Raw genomic sequence first — 23,618 nt, forward strand, 5'->3', positions numbered from 1 at the left:
TAGTTCAGTTCTAGTCAGTTCTAGTTCAGTTCTAGTTCAGTTCTAGTTCAGTTCTAGTTCAGTTCTAGTTCAGTTCTAGTTCAGTTCTAGTTCAGTTCTAGTTCAGTTCTAGTTCAGTTCTAGTTCAGTTCTAGTTCAGTTCTAGTTCAGTTCTAGTTCAGTTCTAGTTCAGTTCTAGATGAGTTAAAACTTAACCAAATTATGTAACAGACATCTGATGCAGACATTACAACTTCTTAACCCATTTTTTATATTTAAATTTTTTTCCCTCTACCTGTTGGCATGTACCCCTTAATAAACAAACATACACACACTTTTTTAATTTAATTATTGTTGTATAATACTTTAACATACAGCCTGCCTTTAGTGGTTTTGTTTATTTGTGTATTTTCTTTTTTGCCCGTTTTTTTTAGCGTTTTAATTGGAATATTGAATTTTATTTATAATAGCTCGTTTTTCACACACAATTTACGTGGCATTAAATACAAGCCATGCCACAGCAACACATCTATCGAATACATTTAGTGCATTTGCATTTATTGTGTATGTGTGTATATGTGTGTGTATGTTTGTGTTTGATGGATAAATATTTCGATCAATCATATTAATACTTCCCCCTTATAGAAGAGTAAAACTTCCTATATACTATACGTATGTAGGTATATTGTTTGTGACCCCAATAGGAAATGAAAATAGTTGGTAAAGTACTTCGAAATGGGGAAAAGAAATAAAATACTATTTTTTTGAACTACTTTTAGTTAAGAGACCGTAATGAGGCCAATTGCATAAAAATAATTTGGCACAATAGTTTTTAAAGTAGTAGGAGTAGGTTAAATAATAATAAATTCCTAAAAAAGAATGAGTTAAAATAGAATTATTCCTTCCAATATTTACTTGGTTAGTTTTGATTCTGATTCCAATTCTTATTTTATATGAAAGACTAACCGGTTTTTATCAGTAAATGTTAACATTGACTAATTAGACTCAAATTCTCATCATTAAGGTAATATATCAAGTAACATACTATTAATCGCGTCCAACCCACTCATTATTCAAAATACTTATATCTACCACTTTAAAATATATTTATTTATAAATATTTTCCTCTCCCTACACTTTATAGGCAAATATAATAACATCTCTTCCTGGAGGCCATTGTCTAATTAATAGGAAATCTTAAGGTATGCTACTACTACTAGTTATAAAATGTGTTTTAAGTCTATTAATTAAGAAATCCATCCCCAAAAACGAACAAAGTTTTTTGCAAGTGCTTAAATTGTGTGATAACTAATGATTAATTTAGACATTTGAGTATAATTTAAAATAGTATCATCATTAAAATGTAAGTTTTTAATAAATATTAATGATGAAAGTAGTGGAGAAAAAGGGTTTTAAGAAAATAAAGCACAACAACAACAGCAATAACAAAAATAAACTTTGAAGATTATTAACTAGAGGTTAAGATGAATAAGAATATTAAAGAAGACTATATACAGAATTTTAGAATAAGGCAACGGGAATTATACTCTAATGTAGTTCTAGCTTTGTTCTGATCGTAGTCTGCTCTAGTTCTATTTCTGTTCTAGTTCTGTTCTAGTTCTGTTCTAGTTCTGTTCTAGTTCTGTTCTAGTTCTGTTCTAGTTCTGTTCTAGTTCTGTTCTAGTTCTGTTCTAGTTCTGTTCTAGTTCTGTTCTAGTTTCTGTTCTAGTTCTGTTCTAGTTCTGTTCTAGTTCTGTCTAGTTCTGTTCTAGTTCGTCTAGTTCTGTTCTAGTTCTGTTCTAGTTCTGTCTAGTTCTGTTCTAGTTCTGTTCTAGTTCTGTTCTAGTTCTGTTCTAGTTCTGTTCTAGTTCTGTTCAGTGCTGGTTTCTAGTTCTGTTCTAGTTCTGTTCTGTTCTAGTTTGTTCTAGTTCTGTTCTAGTTCTGTTCTAGTTCTGTTCTAGTTCTGTTCTAGTTCTGTTCTAGTTCTGTTCTAGTTCTGTTCTAGTTCTGTTCTAGTTCTGTTCTAGTTCTGTTCTAGTTCTGTTCTAGTTCTGTTCTAGTTCTGTTCTAGTTCTGTTCTAGTTCTGTTCTAGGTTCTGTTCTAGTTCTGTTCTAGTTCTGTTCTAGTTCTGTTCTAGTTCTGTTCTAGTTCTGTTCTAGTTCTGTTCTAGTTCTGTTCTAGTTCTGTTCAAGTTCTGTTCTAGTTCTGTTCTAGTTCTGTTCTAGTTCTGTTCTAGTTCTGTTCTAGTTCTGTTCTAGTTCAGTTCTAGTTCAGTTTCTAGTTCAGTTCTAGTTCAGTTCTAGTTCAGTTCTAGCTCAGTTCTAGTTCAGTTCTAGTTCAGTTCTAGTTCAGTTCTAGTTCAGTTCTAGTTCAGTTCTAGTTCAGTTCTAGTTCAGTTCTAGTTCAGTTCTAGTCAGTTCTAGTTCAGTTCTAGTTCAGTTCTAGTTCTATTCTAGTTCTGTTCTAGTTCAGTTCTAGTTCTGTTCTAGTTCTGTTCTAGTTCTGTTCTAGTTCTGTTCTAGTTCTGTTCTAGTTCTGTTTCTAGTTCTATTCTAGTTCTGTTCTAGTTATAGTTCAAGTTCCGTTGTAGAGTAGGAGTTCTACTAAAGAAACGGAGCTAAAAAATCTACTCTTTTATACATTTTACATCCTAATTTCATCCATTCGTTGCAAAAGAAATTAAACACTAAAAAAACATTTTCTGTTTCCTCTGAAATGTATTCACCTAAAGTGGAGTGTAGAAAATCACACGTTAATATTAGTTGGCTTCTACAAAAAGGAGGAAAATCTTTAACAAAAATTTCCGTTCATGCATTTTTCGAAGAACATTTCGGGCTAATATCTAAAAATTACCTAAAAATTTTCCAAGTTTATCCAAATTTTCGAGATGCTATGAGAGGGACCCTACTAACAATCATACTTCCAATTCACATGCATGTTAAAATATTCAAGTAAGTTTCTCTCTACATATACATACATACAACATTAATATGTGTGTATATTACTCTGTTCGCAGGCTTGTGTATTTGTCTGTATGTCCTCTTTATTAGAAGGGTCGGCAATTTTACTAAATTAACTAACATTTGTCTTACTTAAGACATTTAACAACAAAAATTTCTTGTTAAATAGTTTCTTGTATAGTTATTAATACATGGTTGGTGAAAATAACCACAACATTATTTAGAAATTTAGTCAATATGACACAAACACACCCACTCACTCATTTTCACATACCATTTCTAAAGATAAAATTGAGCAAAAATGTATATATGAAGTATACGCATACATATACGAAGTAAATATTCTCTTAAATGGAAGAAACATGTAAGATTATATAATTAATATTAATAGATGTAAAACAGTTGATATTTTGTGTTAATAAAGAGAATGATTCGAAATTATTTATTAAGTCCACAAAGTTTTAAGTGAAGAGAATTTAACTAGAAATATTTGATTAAGTTTAAAGAACTTTAAGATTAGGTGAAAAGGAGGATGTATGTATATTACATCTGATGGGTCTTAGGTCGCTGTAGGGCATATTGTGAGCTCCTTGTCATGGAAAAACCTTAATATGAAAAGCAACAAGTTATAAGTTACATACTAGTTACCCTTGTTATCACTGGTATACTTTAAAATGGTGTGCTGAGTTACCTATATATTTCTGAGCAAGATACATTTGTAAATATTCTTATTCTATGGAAAATTTAGCATACAAATATTTTCTCTATAGGAAGATTTGAATATTGCAATTTTTCTCTACAGAAAATATTGTGCAACGCAGTTTTATCTATAAAAGGCTTTGTGTATAACAATTTTCACTAAAGAAAACTTTGTGTATGACAATTTTTTCTATAGAAAGTTTTTTGTATAACAGTTTTCTCTATAAAAAATAATGAATATTATTGTTTGTCTACACTTTATGTTTTTCGTATAACAGTTTTCTCTATAGAATATTATGTATATAACAGTTTTCTGTATAGAAGATTGTTTGTACAACAGTTTTATCTATAGAAAATTATATGTATAAGAGATTTTTCTATATAAAGTTTTGTATTTTCCTTACAAAATTGTGTGTATAAGTAAATTTTGGGAAAATACTATGTAGAACAGTTTTCTCTATAGAACAATAGTATTTTTTATAACAGTATTGTTATTTTCTATAGAATATATTGTGTATAACAGTTTTCTCTTAAGAACAATTTATCTGTACAAAAACATTTTCTTTTGCAGAACTCGTAACTAAGAGTTTTTCTATATAAAGCTTTGTGTATAACAATCTTCTCTATAGAAAACTTTGTGTATTAAGGTATTTTCTATAGAAAACTTTATGTATAACAGTTTTTTCTATATAAAGTTTCTTGTATAACAGTTTTCTCTACAAGAAATTTTATGTATAACAGTTTTCTCTATATAAAATAATGAATATTACCGTTTTCTCCATAGAAAACATCGTGCATTACAGTTGCCTAATTTTTATTTTTTGTGTATAACAGTTTTCTCTATAGAATATTATGTATATAAAAGTTTTCTGTATAGAAAATAGTGTACAACAGTTTTACCTATAGAAAATTATATGTATAAGAGTACCTTCTATAGAAAATTGTGTATTTTCCTTACAAATTTGTTTGTATAAGTTATTTTTTGTAGAAAATACTCTGTATACAAGTTTTCTCTATAGAACAATAGTATTTGTTATAGCAGTATTGTTATTTTCTATGGAATATATTGTGTATAACAGTTTTCTCCTAAGAAAAATTTATCTGTATAATAGTATTTTCTTTGGCAGAACTCGTGACTAAGGGTTTTTCTATAAAAAACTTTGTGTATAACAATCTTCTTTATAGAAAACTTTGTGTATTAAAGTATTTTCTATAGAAAACTTTTTGTATAACAGTTTTCTCTATATAAAATATTGAATATAACAGTTTTCTCTATAAAAAACATTGTGCATTACAGTTGCCTAAATTTCATGTTTTGTATATAACAGTTTTCTCTATAGAATATTATGTATATTAAAGTTTTCTGTATAGAAAATAGTGAACAACAGTTTTATCTATAGAAAATTATATGTATAAGAGATTTTTCTATAGAAAATTGTGTATTTCCATTAAAAAATGTTGTGTATAAGTTATTTTTTTGTAGAAAATACTTTGTATAACAATTTTTTCTATAGAACAAAAGAGTTTTTTATAACAGTATTGTTATTTTCTATAGAAAATATTGTGTATAACAGTTTTCTCTTAAGAAAAAATTATCTGTACAACAGTATTTTCTTTAGCAGAACTCGTGACTAAGAGTTTTTCTATAGACAATTTTGTATATAAGAGAAAATTTTATATATAAGAGTTTCTTTACAGAAAATTTAACGTATAACAGTTCTCTCCACAGAATTAATTTATAACTGTTTTTTACAACTTTTCTCTAAAGAAACTATTGTACATAAAAGTTTCTCTATAGAAATTTAGGTGTATAACAGTTTTCTTTATAGAAAGTTATGTATATAAGCTTTTCTTAACGAAAATTTCGCGTATAACAGTTTTTTTCTATAAAAAATTTTCTATCGAAAAAAACTGTTATACGCGAAATTTTCGTTAAGAAAAGCTTATATACATAACTTTCTGTAAAGAAAACAGATTTTCTAAAGAAAATTTCTATAGAAAAGATGAGTATTATAGTTTTTTTCTAATGAAAATGTTGGTATAACAGTTTCTTCTATGGAAAATTTTGCTTATAACAGTAATGTAAAGAAGAGAGTAAAGACAATTTTCTGTATAAGAGTGCTACCTATAGAAAATGTTGTGTATATCAGTTTTCTCTATAGAAATTTTTATATCAAATAGTTTTCCTTATAGAAAGTAAATTTTGTGTATAACAGTTTTCTCCAGAAAAAATTGAATTGAAGTATATAAGCTTCACTATAGGAAATGTTATATTTATCTTTTTTCTAAAGAATATTTTGTGTATAACAGTTTTCTCTATAGAAAATGTTGCGTATAATAATATTTTTGCAACAAATTTAGCGTATAACAGTTTTCTCTATAGAAAATTTAGCTTATATCCTTTTTTCTAATTAAAATTTTGCGTATAACATTTTTTTTCTTTTTGAAAAACTGCTCTATAACATTTATTCTATACAAAATTTTGTGTATAACAGTTTTTTTCCAAAGAAAATTTTGCGTATAACAGTATTTTTTATAGAAAAAATAAATTTTGTAATAGTTTTTTCTAAAGAAAGTTTTGGTATAACTGTTTTCATTATAGAAAATTTTTGGTATAACTGTTTTCTCATCAGAAAATCTTGCGTATAACAGTTTTTTCTTCAAAAATTCTGGTTTAAAACCCGCAATTTTTTAGTTGTATCTTTGTTGCTGAAAACAATAAACATATTTACATCGTACATAGCAATGTCATGTAACGATAACAATGAACATGTTCAAGTTATAAAAAGTAACAACAATGTTATAGAACACAAAAACAAAATGTCCAAAATAATTATGTTGAAATTTATGTTTTTAAATATTTAATGTAGTTTAAGGTCTTTTTTTGCTGTTGCAGTTGTAAAAAAAAAATAATTTAAATTTATATCCAAAACAATGTTTTCGCACATATATACAAATTAAAAAAAAATAAAACACAACAAATACACATGTGTTGAATTTGAGTTTTACGACTGATTTTTTAAGGTGGCAGGATTGAGGGGTATATGAATGTAAAGTTTTTCCATTTGTTTTATAAACATGATAATTGAATGTGGATGTTTGTATGTAAGAAAATAATTTTATTTTTTTTTTAGTTTTTCGTAAACACCTAAAGGCGGCCGCCAATCAATTGCCAATTTGAAAACTAGGTTGCTGGAATATTATTTAGTGTTTTTTTTTTTTTTTTTTTGCACAATTTATTTAGTTGTAGTTGATTTTTTTTAATTTCGTAATTCTTTCACTCAGCTGTTTTGTGAGTGACAGCCTTTGTGTGGTGGGTTCAGCAATTTTTTACTGCTGTTTGAACCAAAAAAAATTAATTGTAGCTGTTTTTTTAACTTCTGTAAATTAATTCAATTATTTTTTTTTATAAATTTTGGGAAAGGAAAATTTAAATGAAATAGTTTTGCTTACGATTTTGAGATTTAAAAGAATTTCTTTAATTTTGTTTTGTATGGAAATTTATATATAGAAGGCTTTGTTTACAATAGTTTTTCTATAGAATATGTTGTGTATAACAGTTTTAAACATTTTGTTTATACATTTTTTTGTTTTCTATGAAAAATTTTGCTTAACATATTTTTCTATAGAAACTTTGTTATATAACATAGTTTTTTTATTGAAAAATTTTTGAATTTCTATTCTCAGAATTTTGTGTATAATTGTTTTTCTTTTAAAAATTTTGTGCTTAAGCCTTTTTTTTAATTTTTTTTTTTTTTTTTTTTGTATAACAGTTTTTTCTATAGAAAATTTAATCGAAAAATTTTGTATTTAACATTTGTTTCTATAAGAAATTTTTTCTATAACAGCTTTTCTTTAAAGAATTTTTGTATAATAGATTTTTCTATAGAAAATTTTGTGCATAATAGTTTTTTCTGTTGAAAGTTTTAAGTATTACAGCATTTTTTCGATAGAAAATATTTTATATAATAATTTTTCTTTTGAAAATTTTATGTATAACAGTTGTTTCTGTAAGAAATTTTTAATATAACAGTTTTTTCTGTAGAAGATTTTGTGTATAACAGTTTTTCTGTGGATAATTTTAAGTATAAAATTGTTTTTCTATAGAAAAATTTCTGTATAACAGGTTATCTTCGTTAAATTTACAATAATTGTCTCTATAGGAAATTTTGTTATTATGTATAACAGTTATTTTTGAAATATTTTATGTATAAAGGCTATTATAGAAAATTTTGTGCAAGTATTAAAGCTTTTTTCTATAGAAAATATTGTGTTTGTAAGAAAGTTTTAGTATAACAGTTTTTCTGTAGAAGTTTTTGTGTATAACAGTTTTTCTGTGGAAAATTTTAAGTATAAAATTGTTTTTCTATAGAAAATTTTGTGTATAACAGTTTTTCTTCGATAAATTTACCAATTGTTATCTCTATAGGAAATTTTGTTCTTATGTATAACCGTTTTTTTAATATTTGATGTATAACGGTTTTTATAGAAAATTTTGTGCAAGTATAACAATTTTTTATATAGAAAATATTGTGTATACCACTTTTTCTTTACAAAAATGTTTGTATAACAGTTATGATTTGTGTACAATAGTTTTTCTGTGAAAAATTTTGAGTATAACAGTTTTTCTTTGTATAACAGTTATGATTTGTGTACAATAGTTTTTCTGTGAAAAATTTTAAGTATAACAGTTTTTCTTTGGAAAATTTTGTTTATGAAACATTTTTCTGTTAAATATTTTAAGTATAACAGTTTTTTTATAGAAAATTTCGTCTATATCAGTTTTTATTTTAAACATTTTATGTATAACTGTTTTTTTCTATAAAAAAATATAATTTATAACAGTTTTTTTTTCAAAAATTGTATATACATATAACAGTATATACTATATTTTCTTTGAAAATTGCATGTATAATATTTCCTTTATAACTGTTTTTTCTATAGACGAATTTGTGTATAACAGTTTTTCTGTGGAAATTTTTAAATATTTTTTATAATAAATGTTGTGTATGGCAGTTTTTCTTTGGAAAAAGTTGTGAATAAAAACTATTCTATAGAATGTATTGTGTATAAGACTTTTTCTTTTATGTATAACAGTTGTTTTTGTTTGCAATTTTATGTATAACAATTTATTCCATAGAAGATGTTGTGTATAAAACTTTTTTTCTTGGAAAATTTCGTGTATAACAGTTTTTTCTATAGAAAATTTTGTATATCATAGTTTTAATTTGGAAAAGTTTTTGAGTAAAAGTTTTTTCTAAAAAAAAATTGTGTATAACAGTTTTTCCGTAACATATTTTAAAGAAGTACCTTTTTCTATAGAAAATAAAACATGTTCTTTCAAAAATTTTATGTATAACAGTTATTTCTATAAGAGACTTTGTATATAACAGTATTTTAGTATAGAAGACTTTGTGTATAATAGTTTATCTGGGGAAAATTCTAGGTATAACAGTTTTTCTTTGTAAAATATTGTGTGTAAAAGTTTTTTCTGTTGGAATTTTTCAAGTATAACAGATTTTTCTATAAAAATATTATGCATAATCCATTTTCTTGGGAATTTTTTTTTACAACAGTTGTTTCTATGATAAATTTTGTGTATAACAGTTTTCTTCTATAGAAGTTTTTCTAATGAAAATTTTAAGTATAACAGTTTTTCTTCGGAAAAATTTGTGTATAAAAGTTTTTCTATAGAATATATTGTGTATAACAGTTTTTTTATATATAACAGCTGTATCTGTTTGCAATTTTATGTATAACAGTTTATTCTATAAAATATTTTGTGTATAACACTTTTTCCTTAGAAAATTTGTGTGTATAACAGTTGTTTCTGTAAGAAATTTTTTTATAACAATTTTTTCTATAGAAAATTTTGTATATCACAGTTTTTATTTGGGAAAGTTTTTGAGTAACAGATTTTTCGAAAAAAATTTGTGTATAACAGTTTTTTCCTTAACATATTTTCTATATAGCTTTGTGTATAATAGTTTATTCTATAAAAGATTTTGTGTATAACACTTTTTCCTTAGAAAATGTGTGTGTATAACAATTGTTTCTGTAAGAAATTTTATGTATAACAGTTTTTCCTACAAAAAATTTCGTATATAACAGTTTTTCTTTGGAAAATTTTTTAAGTAACAGTTTCTTCTAAGAACAAAATGTTGTGTATAACAGTTTTTGTATAAAATATTGTGCGTAATGATTTTTTCTATAGAAAATGTTCTGTATAACAGTTTTTTCCTTAACATTTTTCTATACAGCAATTTAACAAACATTTTTTAAAAATCCATAAATCATTAAAATATTTTTAAAATTCATTAAAGTTTTCTTGCTTTTTTATCATTTAAAACATTTTTTTATTATTATTTTTTGTGCTACAAATTGGAATTGTTAATTTTTTTTTTTTTTTTTTTGTTACAGTTAAAGGTTTAACAACAACTAACAATTTTTCATTTGGGACATGCATGCTGTAGTTGTAGTAGTAGTTTGACACACATACATGCATACATATTTCATTTACATGTTTTTGGAATTGTGTTCATTTTGGTATCAGTTTCAATTCGATTTTGTTCTTTTTTTTCATTTTTGTCATCTCATATTGAAGGGCATGAATTTGACAAGATTAAAAATGTCAACTGGGGTGCAATCAATATGAAAAAAGGCATAAAAAATGAACTGAGTATAAAAACTGATAGGACAAGTAAAGCAACAGCAAGAGTAGCGGAAACGGAACTAGCAAAAAAAGCAACAACAACAATGTTACATTAACTATACATTCCGGAAAACTTCAACATATTAAAGAAAAATTTCAATTTAATAACATTTTCCGCGAGCCCGTTTAATAAATATACAAAACATTCCATAACTAAATATATACATAAGATTACACTTGTAACTATTTCCTTATTTTGCTACTTTTTTTTTTTTTTTTCAACGAAAACAACAATGACAATAAGACCCATCTTCTAACAATTCATGCAATCCATCCAAACAACCAGCCAACCTTTATCAAGTCTTACAATTTATGTTTCCTTAAAAGCCACGTAATGTGACATGTGACCTGTCTTTCAACCAACTTACAACTTCCATCTACTATTTCTTGTGTTGTACAACAATTTTACTTCCACGTACTACATCTTTAGTAAAATAAACAATGTTGTATCTTTCTCTTTGTTTGTTTGTCTGTTTGTTTATCTTTAGGATCTTGATGCACACACGACACCAACCAACAGGGGCAAAAAAAATTGTATATGGGAAACAGGGCATTTAAATATGTATTTCTACTTGCAGTTTAAGTAGTGTTTTAAGTCAAAGACTTCATATGTTTGCATCACCCACAGTCACAGAGATAAGGAAACGTAAGAGAAGTGGCATACAATGCGCTCGCAATGAATGTAATGTAAAAGTATGAAATGTTTTTTGAAAAAAAGTTACATAAGTGTCAGATTAAAAGCTGTTATACTTAAAATTGTTTATTGAAAAAAAGTGTTTCTATAGAAAATACCGTTATACAAAACATTCTCTTTAGAAAAACTTTCTTACACAAAATTTTACGCAGAAAAAGAAAACTTTTATACGTAAAAATTTTTAAAATGAAAACTGTTATACGCATATTTTTCTGTATAAAAAAGTGTTATACACAAAATTTTCTATAGAAAATCTGTTATACACAAAACTTTTACAAAGAAACTACAGAATTTTATATACAACAGACGTTTGCATATAAAAAACTGTTATACACTAAAACAATTAGTAGAAAAAACTGTTATACACAAATTTTACTGTTATAAACTAAAAACAATTAGTAAAAAATACTGTTATACACAAATTTTACTGTTATAAACTGAAAACAATTAGTAGAAAAAACTGTTATACACAAATTTTTTATAGAAAAGACTGGTATATACGAAATTTTCTATATGAAAACTGTTATACACAAAATCTTTTATAGATAATAGTTTTATAATAAAAAATGTCTATAGAAAACCTATTTAAACAAAATTTTCAATAGTACAAAACAGTTATACGCAAAATTTTCGGTTGAAAAATCTGTTATACACTAAATTTTCTAAATAAGAAACTGATATACAAACATTTTTCTATAAAAAAAATTGTAGTACACAAAATTTTGAATAAAAAAACTGTTATGCACAAAATTCTTAAAAAAAAACTGTTATACGGAAATTTTTTTACAAAAAAAATGTTACACACAGAATTTGAGTACAAAATTGTATATAAAAACCGTTATACACTAAAAAAGTCCTGCAGAAATAAGTGTTGTACATAAAGTTTTCTATAGAAAAACTTTTATACACAAAGTTTTCTACATAAATACTTTAAAACAAAGAATTTTATATAGAAAAGACTTTTGGGTACAAAATTATCTTTAAAAAAGACTGTTATACACAAAATGTTCTATAAATAAAACTTTTGTACACAAAAGCTTTTCTGTATGAATAACTGTTATATGCAGAATTTTTATAAAAAAGACAGTTGAGTACCAAATTGTCAATATAAACTGTTATACAAACATTTTTCAAAAGAAAAACAGTTGAACGCAGCATTTTATTTAGAAAAGACTTTTGAGTACAAAATTGCCTATAGAAAAACTGTTATACAAAACAAATTTCCATTAGAAAAACTGTTATACACAGAATTTGCAAAATAAAACTGCTATATATAAAACCTTCTATAAAAACAACTGTTGGACTCAAAATGAATACCTGTTATAATTAGAATTTTCTATAGAAATGAAAATTGTGTACGAAATTGTCAATATAAACTGTTATACAAATATTTTTCAAAAGAAAAACTGTTATACACAAAATTTTATATAGAAAATACTTTTGGGTACACAATTGTCTATAAAAAAAACTGTTATACACAAAAAATTTTCTGTAGAAAAACTGTTATACACAGAATTTTTTTTTTAAAAAATTGTAAAACATAAACTTTTTTATAAATAATAGTGTTTTACAAAAATTTCCTAAAGAAAAAAACGGTTATACATAGAATTTTAATACAAGAAAACTGTTATACATAAAATTTTCTAGTATACAAACAATTTTCTATAGAAAAAATGTTACACATAGAATTTTCTATAAAAAAAGTCTATTGGGCATAAAATTGTCTATAAAAACATATTTTCTGTAGAAAAAACTGTTATACACAGAAAATTTTAAAATTCTATTAAAAAAAACTCTTATACAAAAAATTTTCTATAGAAAATTTCATTATTCTTTAAAATTTTTAGCAAAATTCTGTTAAAAGTGAAACCTTTTTTATAACAAGTAATAAACTTTTTTCATCTTAAAAAATTTGGTCCTTCGAACCGCAAAAAGTGCAAAACATTTTAAATTGTCAATCGATGGCTCAATTTTACAAAATATTATTGCTCTTTAAACACAAGAAATTGTTGGTCCTTCGAACCAAATAAAATAAAAATCATTCAAAATATTTGCTAAAAATTCACGAAAACTTCAATATAATTAAATATAGAAAATTTCTTTTATAAATTCATATAAAAGAGGATAAATTTGTGATTTTAATAAAAGAAAAAAACTGGTCCTTCGAAAAAAAATAAAATATAAATCATTCAAAATTTTCAGCTAGAAATTCTTATTAAAGTTATAATGGCGCCTGTACTCAATGGAACTAAAGAGTCATAACATGCCCATTCTAAGACATACTTTAAGATGAGTTTTTTTTAGCTCCAAAAGCATTTTTTTTGTTCAATGATTGAAGTCCTTTCAAGCTCTGACCTCATTGTATAACAACAGAATGAAAGACATTGCAACGTTGGGTTTATTTTTGTAGGTAACATGGCGCATAATAACACTGATAATATAAACTCTTGGTGACCATAGTGAACTTTCCTTGAAGAAGATACAATAATAACATTAGCAGAACTCATTATTTCAAGAAAAAAGTAATTGAAGATTAAATTTATTATCCGACGATCTTGCTATGCCTGTTCGTTTATTAAGATTTAAGATTTAGTTAGGAGAGGATTTAATTTAAACAAATTTTATTTTTTCCATCTATAACCCTCCTAATAACACAACTACTCTTTTATAAAACACACATATTTCCCCATCACATCTACAAGAAAAACTTCAAAGACGCCACACAAAACAATCAGTCAAAAACTAAAAGAAAAAGGGAGAAGGGAAAAGTAAATGATGAAATTGAAATGAAAACATGACAAATAAAAAAAGTAAAAAAAGTTACGAAATATGTTTCCTGATGCCCCCTATTGCAACATGGAAATAAGGCTATTTTTAAGAACCACTAGAAGAAAAATATGCAGAGGAGGAAGATAAATAAAATAACTACATAATTGGCTACACATGTGTTGCACTTGCATTTTCAAAGAAGAATTTCACATGTTTTCAATTTTTTAAAACTTCATATTTCTTAAAGTTATTATGAGTGTTTTGGGTCTACTTGTCATTTGGACGAAATAAAATATGGACTCATTAATGAAATGAAAATATTTTGAAGGGTTAATACTTTTCCCCAATTACTATAAATCAGAAAAGTAGCAATAATGCAGAAGAAACGTTTTGACAAATGAGTAGTATTTAAAAACAAAAAATAAAAAATAAAAAATATTAAAGCAGGAACTATTTTACCTTCCCAGATTCGGAACACTGTTTTCTCTTTTAAATTCATATTTTTATAGAACAAAACTAGAACAGAATTAGAACAGAACTAGAACAGAACTAGAACAGAACAAGAACAGACTAGAACAGAACTAGAACAAAACTAGAACAAAACTAGAACAAAACTAGAACAGAACTAGAACAGAACTATAACAGAACTAGAACAGAACTAGAACAGAACTAGAACAGAACTAGAACAGAACTAAAACAGAACTAGAACAGAACTACAGAACTAGAACAGAACTAGAACAGAACTAGAACAGAACTAGAACAGAACTAGAACAGAACTAGAACAGAACTAGAACAGAACTAGAACAGAACTAGAACAGAACTAGAACAGAACTAGAACAGAACTAGAACAGAACTAGAACAGAACTAGAACAGAACTAGAACAGAACTAGAACAAACTAGAACAAAACTAGAACAAAACTAGAACAGAACTAGAACAGAACTAGAACAGAACTAGAACAAACTAGAACAGAAGTAGAACAGAACTAGAACAGAACTAGAACAGAACTAGAACAGAACTAGAACAGAACTAGAACAGAACTAGAACAGAACTAGAACAGAACTAGAAAAAACTAGAACGGAACTAGAACAGAACTAGAAAAAAACTAGAACGGAACTAGAACGGAACTAAAACAGAACTAGAACAGAACTAGAACAGAACTAGAACAGAACTAGAACAGAACTAGAACAGAACTAGAACAGAACTAGAACAGAACTAGAACTAGAATAGAACTAGAACAGAACTAGAACAGAACTAGAACAGAACTCGAACTAGAACAGAACTAGAACAGAACTAGAACAGAGCTAGACAGAAGCTAGAACAGAACTAGAACAGAACTAGAACAGAACTAGAACAGACTAGAACAGAACTAAAAAGAACTAGAAACAGAACTAGAACAGAACTAGAACAGAACTAGAACAGAACTGAACAGAGCTAGAACAGAACTAGAACAGAACTAGAACAGAACTAGAACATAGCTAGAGCTAGAACAGAACTAGAACAGACTAAACAGAACTAGAACAGAACTAGAACAGAACTAGAACAGAACTAGAACAGAACTAGAACAGAACTAGAACAGAACTAGAACAGAACTAGAACAGAACAGAACAGAACTAGAACAGAACTAGAACAGAACTAGAACAGAACTAGAACAACTAGAACTAACTGAACAAACTAGAACAGAACTAAACAGAACTAGAACAGAACTAGAACAGAACTAGAACAGAACTAGAACAGAACTAGAACAGAACTAGAACAGAACTAGAACAGAACTAGAACAGAACTAGAACAAGAACTAGACAGAACTAGAAACAGAACTAGAACAGAACTAGAACAGAACTAGAACAGAACAGAACTAGAACAGAACTAGAACAGAACTAGAACAGAACTAGAACAGAACTAGAACGAACTAGAACAGAACTAGAACAGAACTAGAACAGAACTAGAACAGAACTAGAACAGAACTAGAACAGAACTAGAACAGAACTAGAACAGAACTAGAACAGAACTAGAACAGAACTAGAACAGAACTAGAACAGAACTAGAACAGAACTAGAACAGAACTAGAACAGAACTAGAACAGAACTAGAACAGAACTAGAACAGAACTAGAACAGAACTAGAACAGAACTAGAACAGAACTAGAACAGAACTAGAACAGAACTAGAACAGAACTAGAACAGAACTAGAACAGAACTAGAACAGAACTAGAACAGAACTAGAACAGAACTAGAACAGAACTAGAACAGAACTAGAACAGAACTAGAACAGAACTAGAACAGAACTAGAACAGAACTAGAACAGAACTAGAACAGAACTAGAACAGAACTAGAACAGAACTAGAACAGAACTAGAACAGAACTAGAACAGAACTAGAAACAGAACTAGAACAGAACTAGAACAGAACTAGAACAGAACTAACAGAACTAGAACTAGAACAGAACTAGAACAGAACTAGAACAGAACTAGAACAGAACTAGAACAGAACTAGAACAGAACTAGAACAAACTAAGAACAGAACTAGAACAGAACTAGAACAGAAATAGAACAGAAATAGAACAGAACTAGAACAGAACTAGAACAGAACTAGAACAGAACTAGAACAGAACTAGAACAGAACTAGAACAGAACTAGAACAGAACTAGAACAGAACTAGAACAGAACTAGAACAGACTAGAACAGAACTAGAACAGAACTAGAACAGAACTAGAACAGAACTAGAACAGAACTAGAACAGAACTAGAACAGAACTAGAACAGAACTAGAACAGAACTAGAACAGAACTAGAACAGAACTAGAACAGAACTAGAACAGAACTAGAACAGAACTAGAACAGAACTAGAACAGAACTAGAACAGAACTAGAACAGAACTAGAACAGAACTAGAACAGAACTAGAACAGAACTAGAACAGAACTAGAGAACTAGAACAGAAAAACTAGAACAGAACTAGAACAGAACTAGAACAGAACTAGAACAACTAGAACAGAACTAGAACAGAACTAGAACAAACTAGAACAGAACTAGAACAGACTAGAACAGAACTAGAACAGAAACTAGAACAGAACTAGAACAGAACTAGAACAGAACTAGAACAGAACTAGAACAGAACTAGAACAGAACTAGAACAGAACTAGAACAGAACTAGAACAGAACTAGAACAGAACTAGAACAGAAACTAGAACAGAACTAGAACAGAACTAGAACAGAAATAGAACAGAAATATAACAGAACTAGAACAGAACTAGAACAGAACTAGAACAGAACTAGAACAGAACTAGAACAGAACTAGAACAGAACTAGAACAACTAGAACCGAACTAGAACTGACTAAACTGAACTAGAACTGAACTAGAACAGTACTAGAACAGAACTATAATAGTACTAGAAGAAGAGATTAAAAAGAGCTAAATGTTTTTTGAAAATATAAACTGTTATTTTTATTACCAGTAATTGCCCTCTTTTATTACCAAATTTAAGTAAAATTCAGGCCATTTGAAATTTTTTCCAATATTTTCTACAATCGCATTAATGTCATTAAAAATTATTTAAATTACACTCATAAATCTTGTAAAGAAGTTGAAATAGAAAAAGTGCAATTTACAATTTTAAATTGTAAATTTTTCATTCACCACAAAAATTAAATTTCGGCAAAACTCTTGGCAATAATTCGTCGTTATTAATTTAACCACACACACAAACAAACATTTATAATATACATTTAAAATAAAAGCGTTATTTACCTTTTAGTATGTATACATATGTACATACATGTATGTACCTATGTATGATCTCTCAATAAAATTCATATGCTTTAATAGTCGTTTATAGGAAATGAGAATGAAAATTGTGTTCAAATAAGTGAAAATTATTTCAGTTATTATTAAACTACTTCTAGTGATATGAAGATGGTATTCGGTAAAGGAAAGTAATTAATAAGTTTTAGATTGTTACATGATGCAGATATTTTAAAGGACTTTTCCGATTGCTGTTCCATACATATGTACATAAAGCACTAAACAATCCATATAAATATTTGCAGATCTCTACATACACAAATGAATACGTAACGTACATTTAAGAAGCGTATATACCTATCTGTATACATTAGGCCGGTTCGTTGATAATATTTTATTTAAATTCCTTTAAAACAACTATAAAATATTAGAATATTTTGCAAAGATTAGTCTTACAGCATTTCTAAACGTAATCGTAACTTATTTGTTGGTAAAGTCTGTAGTTGAAACGTTTAATATTTTTTTCTTAAGCCAGTTTATTACCTTGGCATACGTTCTCATACATATATACACATGAAATTATATACATAATATGAATTTATTTCTATGTATTAAATACCTAAAGCTTAACAACAGCAACAATACAACCAACCAACCATCAGCCCCAGATTCATTTGTACTCTGAACATGTTTTGCATACGCAATTTCCTACTCTATACAAAAACAACAACTACCGCAATAACAAATACCTACAACGAGAAAAATCTACTGGATGATTATGGCATCCAGAAAATAAAAACCAATTAAATGGAATGTCATTTGAGGAATGGGACTTTAGTATACATTTTCCTCTTCCTTTTTTTATACGGGAACATACATACATGTTTATGGTTTGGCTCTAGTATTTTGTACGAGTACAACAGAACCGCAAACATTAAGAATGAGAGCAAAATAAAAAGAAGGAAAATAAAACTGAAAACGAAAGAAAATCAAAATCCCAACATATGTTTCAAGTACGGTTTGAAGTGATTCATGTTGATACCTTCATTACACTCTGGTATGTTCAAATAAAGTTCTAGTTCAGTTCTAGTTCAGTTCTAGTTCAGTTCTAGTTCAGTTCTAGTTCAGTTCTAGTTCAGTTCTAGTTCAGTTCTAGTTCAGTTCTAGTTCAGTTCTAGTTCAGTTCTAGTTCAGTTCTAGTTCAGTTCTAGTTCAGTTCAGTTCTAGTTCAGTTCTAGTTCAGTTCTAGTTCAGTTCTAGTTCAGTTCTAGTTCAGTTCTAGTTCAGTTCTAGTTCAGTTCTAGTTCAGTTCTAGTTCAGTTCTAGTTCAGTTCTAGTTCAGTTCTAGTTCAGTTCTAGTTCAGTTCTAGTTCAGTTCTAGTTCAGTTCTAGTTCAGTTCTAGTTCAGTTCTAGTTCAGTTCTAGTTCAGTTCTAGTTCAGTTCTAGTTCAGTTCTAGTTCAGTTCTAGTTCAGTTCTAGTTCAGTTCTAGTTCAGTTCTAGTTCAGTTCTAGTTCAGTTCTAGTTCAGTTCTAGTTCAGTTCTAGTTCAGTTCTAGTTCAGTTCTAGTTCAGTTCTAGTTCAGTTCTAGTTCAGTTCTAGTTCAGTTCTAGTTCAGTTCTAGTTCAGTTCTAGTTCAGTTCTAGTTCAGTTCTAGTTCAGTTCTAGTTTCAGTTCTAGTTCAGTTCTAGTTCAGTTCTAGTTCTGTTCTAGTTCTGTTCTAGTTCAGTTCTAGTTCAGTTCTAGTTCAGTTCTAGTTCAGTTCTAGTTCAGTTCTAGTTTAGTTCTAGTTCAGTTCTAGTTCAGTTCTAGTTCAGTTCTAGTTCAGTTCTAGTTCAGTTCTAGTTCAGTTCTAGTTCAGTTCTAGTTCAGTTCTAGTTCAGTTCGTTCAGTTCTAGTTCAGTTCTAGTTCAGTTCTAGTTCAGTTCTAGTTTAGTTCTAGTTCAGTTCTAGTTCAGTTCTAGTTCAGTTCTAGTTCAGTTCTAGTTCAGTTCTTGTTCAGTTCTAGTTCAGTTCTAGTTCAGTTCTAGTTCAGTTCTAGTTCAGTTCTAGTTCAGTTCTAGTTCAGTTCTAGTTCAGTTCTAGTTCAGTTCTAGTTCAGTTCTAGTTCAGTTCTAGTTCAGTTCTAGTTCAGTTCTAGTTCAGTTCTAGTTCAGTTCTAGTTCAGTTCTAGTTCAGTTCTAGTTCAGTTCTAGTTCAGTTCTAGTTCAGTTCTAGTTCAGTTCTAGTTCAGTTCTAGTTCAGTTCTAGTTCAGTTCTAGTTCAGTTCTAGTTCAGTTCTAGTTCAGTTCTAGTTCAGTTCTAGTTCAGTTCTAGTTCAGTTCTAGTTCAGTTCTAGTTCAGTTCTAGTTCAGTTCTAGTTCAGTTCTAGTTCAGTTCTAGTTCAGTTCTAGTTCAGTTCTAGTTCAGTTCTAGTTCAGTTCTAGTTCAGTTCTAGTTCAGTTCTAGTTCAGTTCTAGTTCAGTTCGTTCAGTTCTAGTTCAGTTCTAGTTCAGTTCTAGTTCAGTTCTAGTTGAGTTCTAGTTCAGTTCTAGTTCAGTTCTAGTTCAGTTCTAGTTCAGTTCTAGTTCAGTTCTAGTTCAGTTCTAGTTCAGTTCTAGTTCAGTTCTAGTTCAGTTCTAGTTCAGTTCTAGTTCAGTTCTAGTTCAGTTCTAGTTCAGTTCTTTATTCCTTATAAAATATTATTCGACCTTTCTCAATTAATTCGTAGTTTACACAAAACGAATACATTTTGCATGTGAAATATATTCATACACATACAACATACACTTCGAAATATCCACAAATTATATAAAGGAAAGCCAAAAGATTTCCCAAGGCTACGAAATGTAATACAATTTGGCAAATACAAAAGGGAACACGTACAGGATGAATTTGTGAATATGTACATACATATATACATATTCCAGTATTTGCACACATACGCAAGTACGTGTAAAATATACAGGACAAATCTGTATTTCATTGTAACCAAGTATTTTATTACAAGTATGAGAAAGTCTGGCTACTTTTTCTTTAAATAAATATTTTTGAAATAAAAACTTATAAGTACATGTGTACGTAGTATGTTTGTTAGCAAAAGGATAATATAAGTGATTTCAAAGACCACAAACCGACAGAAAAAATTTCATGTATTAATTTTTGTGTATTTAAGTATGTGTGTGTATTTACTTAAACGGGTATCACAAAAGGAGCTTAGTCTATAAAAAAAATAGTTGTGAAAAGTTCGGATTCTAACTACAACTGTGCTTAAAATGAACTAAATCCAAACTAGAACTGATCTAGAATTTATAGATACAAAAAAGTATCCCCAATTGTTTTTAATACCGAACTATTTAGTTTCACTCCATGTCGAATCACATATGCCTTAATATACATTCTTATGTATACTCACAATTAACTACTTAAGAGTACATCCACATATGTATGTATGTATGCAAATTGTATTCATCTGGTCCGTTCATAATGGAACAATTCATTTGCTCATACGAACAAAACAATTCAGTCTTTTATTCAACCATTTCGTTATTCAGCCATTCTTCTTTCTCTGTTAAGTTCTTTGGTTCATTTAAGTTTTTCATTCATTCATTGAAACGTTTTCATTGCTGTTTGTTTTCTTTCCATGTTAAGTGCTAAATGGCACGTTCTCCTACCTAAGAGGAAGAAAGTAGTAGTTGAAAACATTGAAAAGTTAGATTTTCCAAAAAAAAAAAAAAATATATATATATAAAGAAAGGAATTTAAGTGTCGCATAAAGTAAAATACTTCATACACAAGCAGGTTTATTTAAATTGAATGTACGCATACAAACAAACAGATGTAGCGAAAATCGTGTGAACATATACATACATGCATTTGTATGTCCTTTTTGTATATATGAGTATGAATACATATGCAGCTAATTTAATTACAATACAAACTGTTATATTGTTGGTATTTTGGTTCTCGGTATACTAACATAGGAAATAAATCCACAAAAGGTGAAGCTTTAATAGGTCTTTAGAACTCTTTTGTATTTGTAATTGAAATAAAATTTAGAGCGCATTAAATGTTTAATATGTGGTTTTTATTTAATTCTACAGGATTTTAAATTAAAATCATGTTTACGTAATGAAAAGAGTTAATAGAGCAAAATGTTGCTAACTAAATTAATTTACAAACTATGAACTTTTCTAAAACCATAGACTATTGAATAATAGATTTTGGTTTTGTATTAAGAAAATCTGACTTATGAAAGATACTAAAACCAACTGGTCCACTTATTCAAGGTATAAATTTTAGAAACAGTATACATTTTAAACCATTTACTTCAATTTATATTTAACATTTTTTTTTTTAAATTTAATTTTTCCTTTAAAAACTTAAGCAAAATTTTCTTTTACTTTCTTAGTTTCGAATGCACTTTTAGGTATTTTTAAAACTTTATTAACAGTTAGTCATAATTTCTCTATTTATTTAGAATTTCATATGTTTCTTATTTAATATGCTCGCATCTCCATACTTTTTCATTTTGAACAACTACTGGATATTTAAAAGAAGTGGAATACATTACTATACTGAAGGCTACAACAATATGGAAACAATTTACTGAAACTAGAACTGAACTAGAACTGAACTAGAACTGAACTAGAACTGAACTAGAACTGAACTAGAACTGAACTAGAACTGAACTAGAACTGAACTAGAACTGAACTAGAACTGAACTAGAACTGAACTAGAACTGAACTAGAACTGAACTAGAACTGAACTAGAACTGAACTAGAACTGAACTAGAACTGAACTAGAACTGAACTAGAACTGAACTAGAACTGAACTAGAACTAGAACTGAACTAGAACTGAACTAGAACTGAACTAGAACTGAACTAGAACTGAACTAGAACTAGAACTGAACTAGAACTGAACTAGAACTGAACTAGAACTGAACTAGAACTGAACTAGAGCTGAACTAGAACTGAACTAGAACTGAACTAGAACTGAACTAGAACTGAACTAGTACTGAACTAGAACTGAACTAGAACTGAACTAGAACTGATATAGAACTGAACTAGAACTGAACTAGAACTGAACTAGAACTCAACTAGAACTGAACTAGAACTAGAACTGAACTGAAAAGATTCGAATTTTGTATCAAACTAAATTTTAGATAATGTACCTCATCCTAAAACGTTCAGTGTTCACTACTTAAAAGCAAGAAAAAAATAAAAACCATATTTTTCTTTTATATCATGTCATAAATTTTCTTTATGCATTCTGCATTTTCCACTATGCCACATACTCAAACATAACTACGCACAGTCACACATACACTCACACTCATTCATTGCTTAAATCTAAAAGAAAAATGATGCCAGTTGCAAATTTTTATGGCTTTTACTTTTAACATGTGAGATAGTTTTTCTATTCGTTTTTTTTTGGAAAATTGCATTTCTAGTTTGGTTTTTAAAACTGAAACAAAAATATGGCATTTTCTATTTGTTAAAAAGAGCTTCTTGAAGATTTATAGTCATATGTTTGGATTATTAGTTTACTAATGTTTTGTAAAATATGAGTTTTTGAAATAGCAAATACGTTACAACCAGAGGGAGTAGTTAAATGCAACTAAAATCAAACAACAACAACAACAGGGATAAAAAAGACAAACAAAAAAAGTTTATCTAAAAATTTTACAGACATAATAAATTTGTCTAAAGAGGAAATTTTGGTATGAAATGTTGTAAAAATTTAGCGCAAATATTAAAATAAATAAAAAAATTTATAATTTTTAAAAGTTTTCATTTGCAAAGGATTTCGAAATCGAAGTTAATTCTTATAAAGTAAATTACTTCAAATCGAAGTCAATTTTCATATAGAAAAGGAGTTCGAATCGAAATCTATTTTCATATAGAAAAGGACTTCGAATGGAAGTCAATTTTCATATGAAGGGACTTCGAATCGAAGTCAATTTTCATATAGAAAAGTACTTCGAATTGAAGTAAATTTTCTTAAAGAAAAGGACTTCGAATCGAAGTTAATTTTCATATAGAAAAGGATTTCAGATTGAAGTAAATTTTCATATAGAAAATGACTTCGAAT

At 27.8% G+C, this 23,618-nt stretch overlaps 1 protein-coding gene and 1 long non-coding RNA gene across 5 annotated transcripts in view; one reads left to right on the forward strand and one right to left on the reverse strand.

The window, feature by feature from the left end:
- LOC119604666 overlaps window positions 1-23,618 on the reverse strand; it is a 259,457-nt gene that overhangs the window by 195,572 nt on the left and 40,267 nt on the right. Inside the window, exon 2 of one of the 3 annotated variants that reach the window (XR_005231536.1) lies at window positions 20,940-21,198. The exons of the other annotated variants lie outside the window; for them this stretch is intronic. This is a non-coding gene — a long non-coding RNA (uncharacterized LOC119604666). The remainder of the gene's footprint in view (window positions 1-20,939; window positions 21,199-23,618) is intronic. 3 annotated transcript variants of the gene reach the window in all.
- Window positions 1-23,618, forward strand: part of LOC119604661 (protein kinase 4-like) — a 121,133-nt gene that overhangs the window by 55,990 nt on the left and 41,525 nt on the right. The window contains exon 3 of one of the 2 annotated variants that reach the window (XM_037957433.1): window positions 1,124-1,181. The exons of the other annotated variant lie outside the window; for it this stretch is intronic. The gene's annotated coding sequence lies outside the window, so the exon portion shown is untranslated. The remainder of the gene's footprint in view (window positions 1-1,123; window positions 1,182-23,618) is intronic. 2 annotated transcript variants of the gene reach the window in all.

Source organism: Lucilia sericata, unplaced genomic scaffold, assembly GCF_015586225.1.
Source record: "Lucilia sericata isolate MDLA Ls3-8-SP2 unplaced genomic scaffold, ASM1558622v1 Contig000417F_arrow, whole genome shotgun sequence".
NCBI classification, from domain to species: Eukaryota; Metazoa; Arthropoda; class Insecta; order Diptera; family Calliphoridae; genus Lucilia; species Lucilia sericata.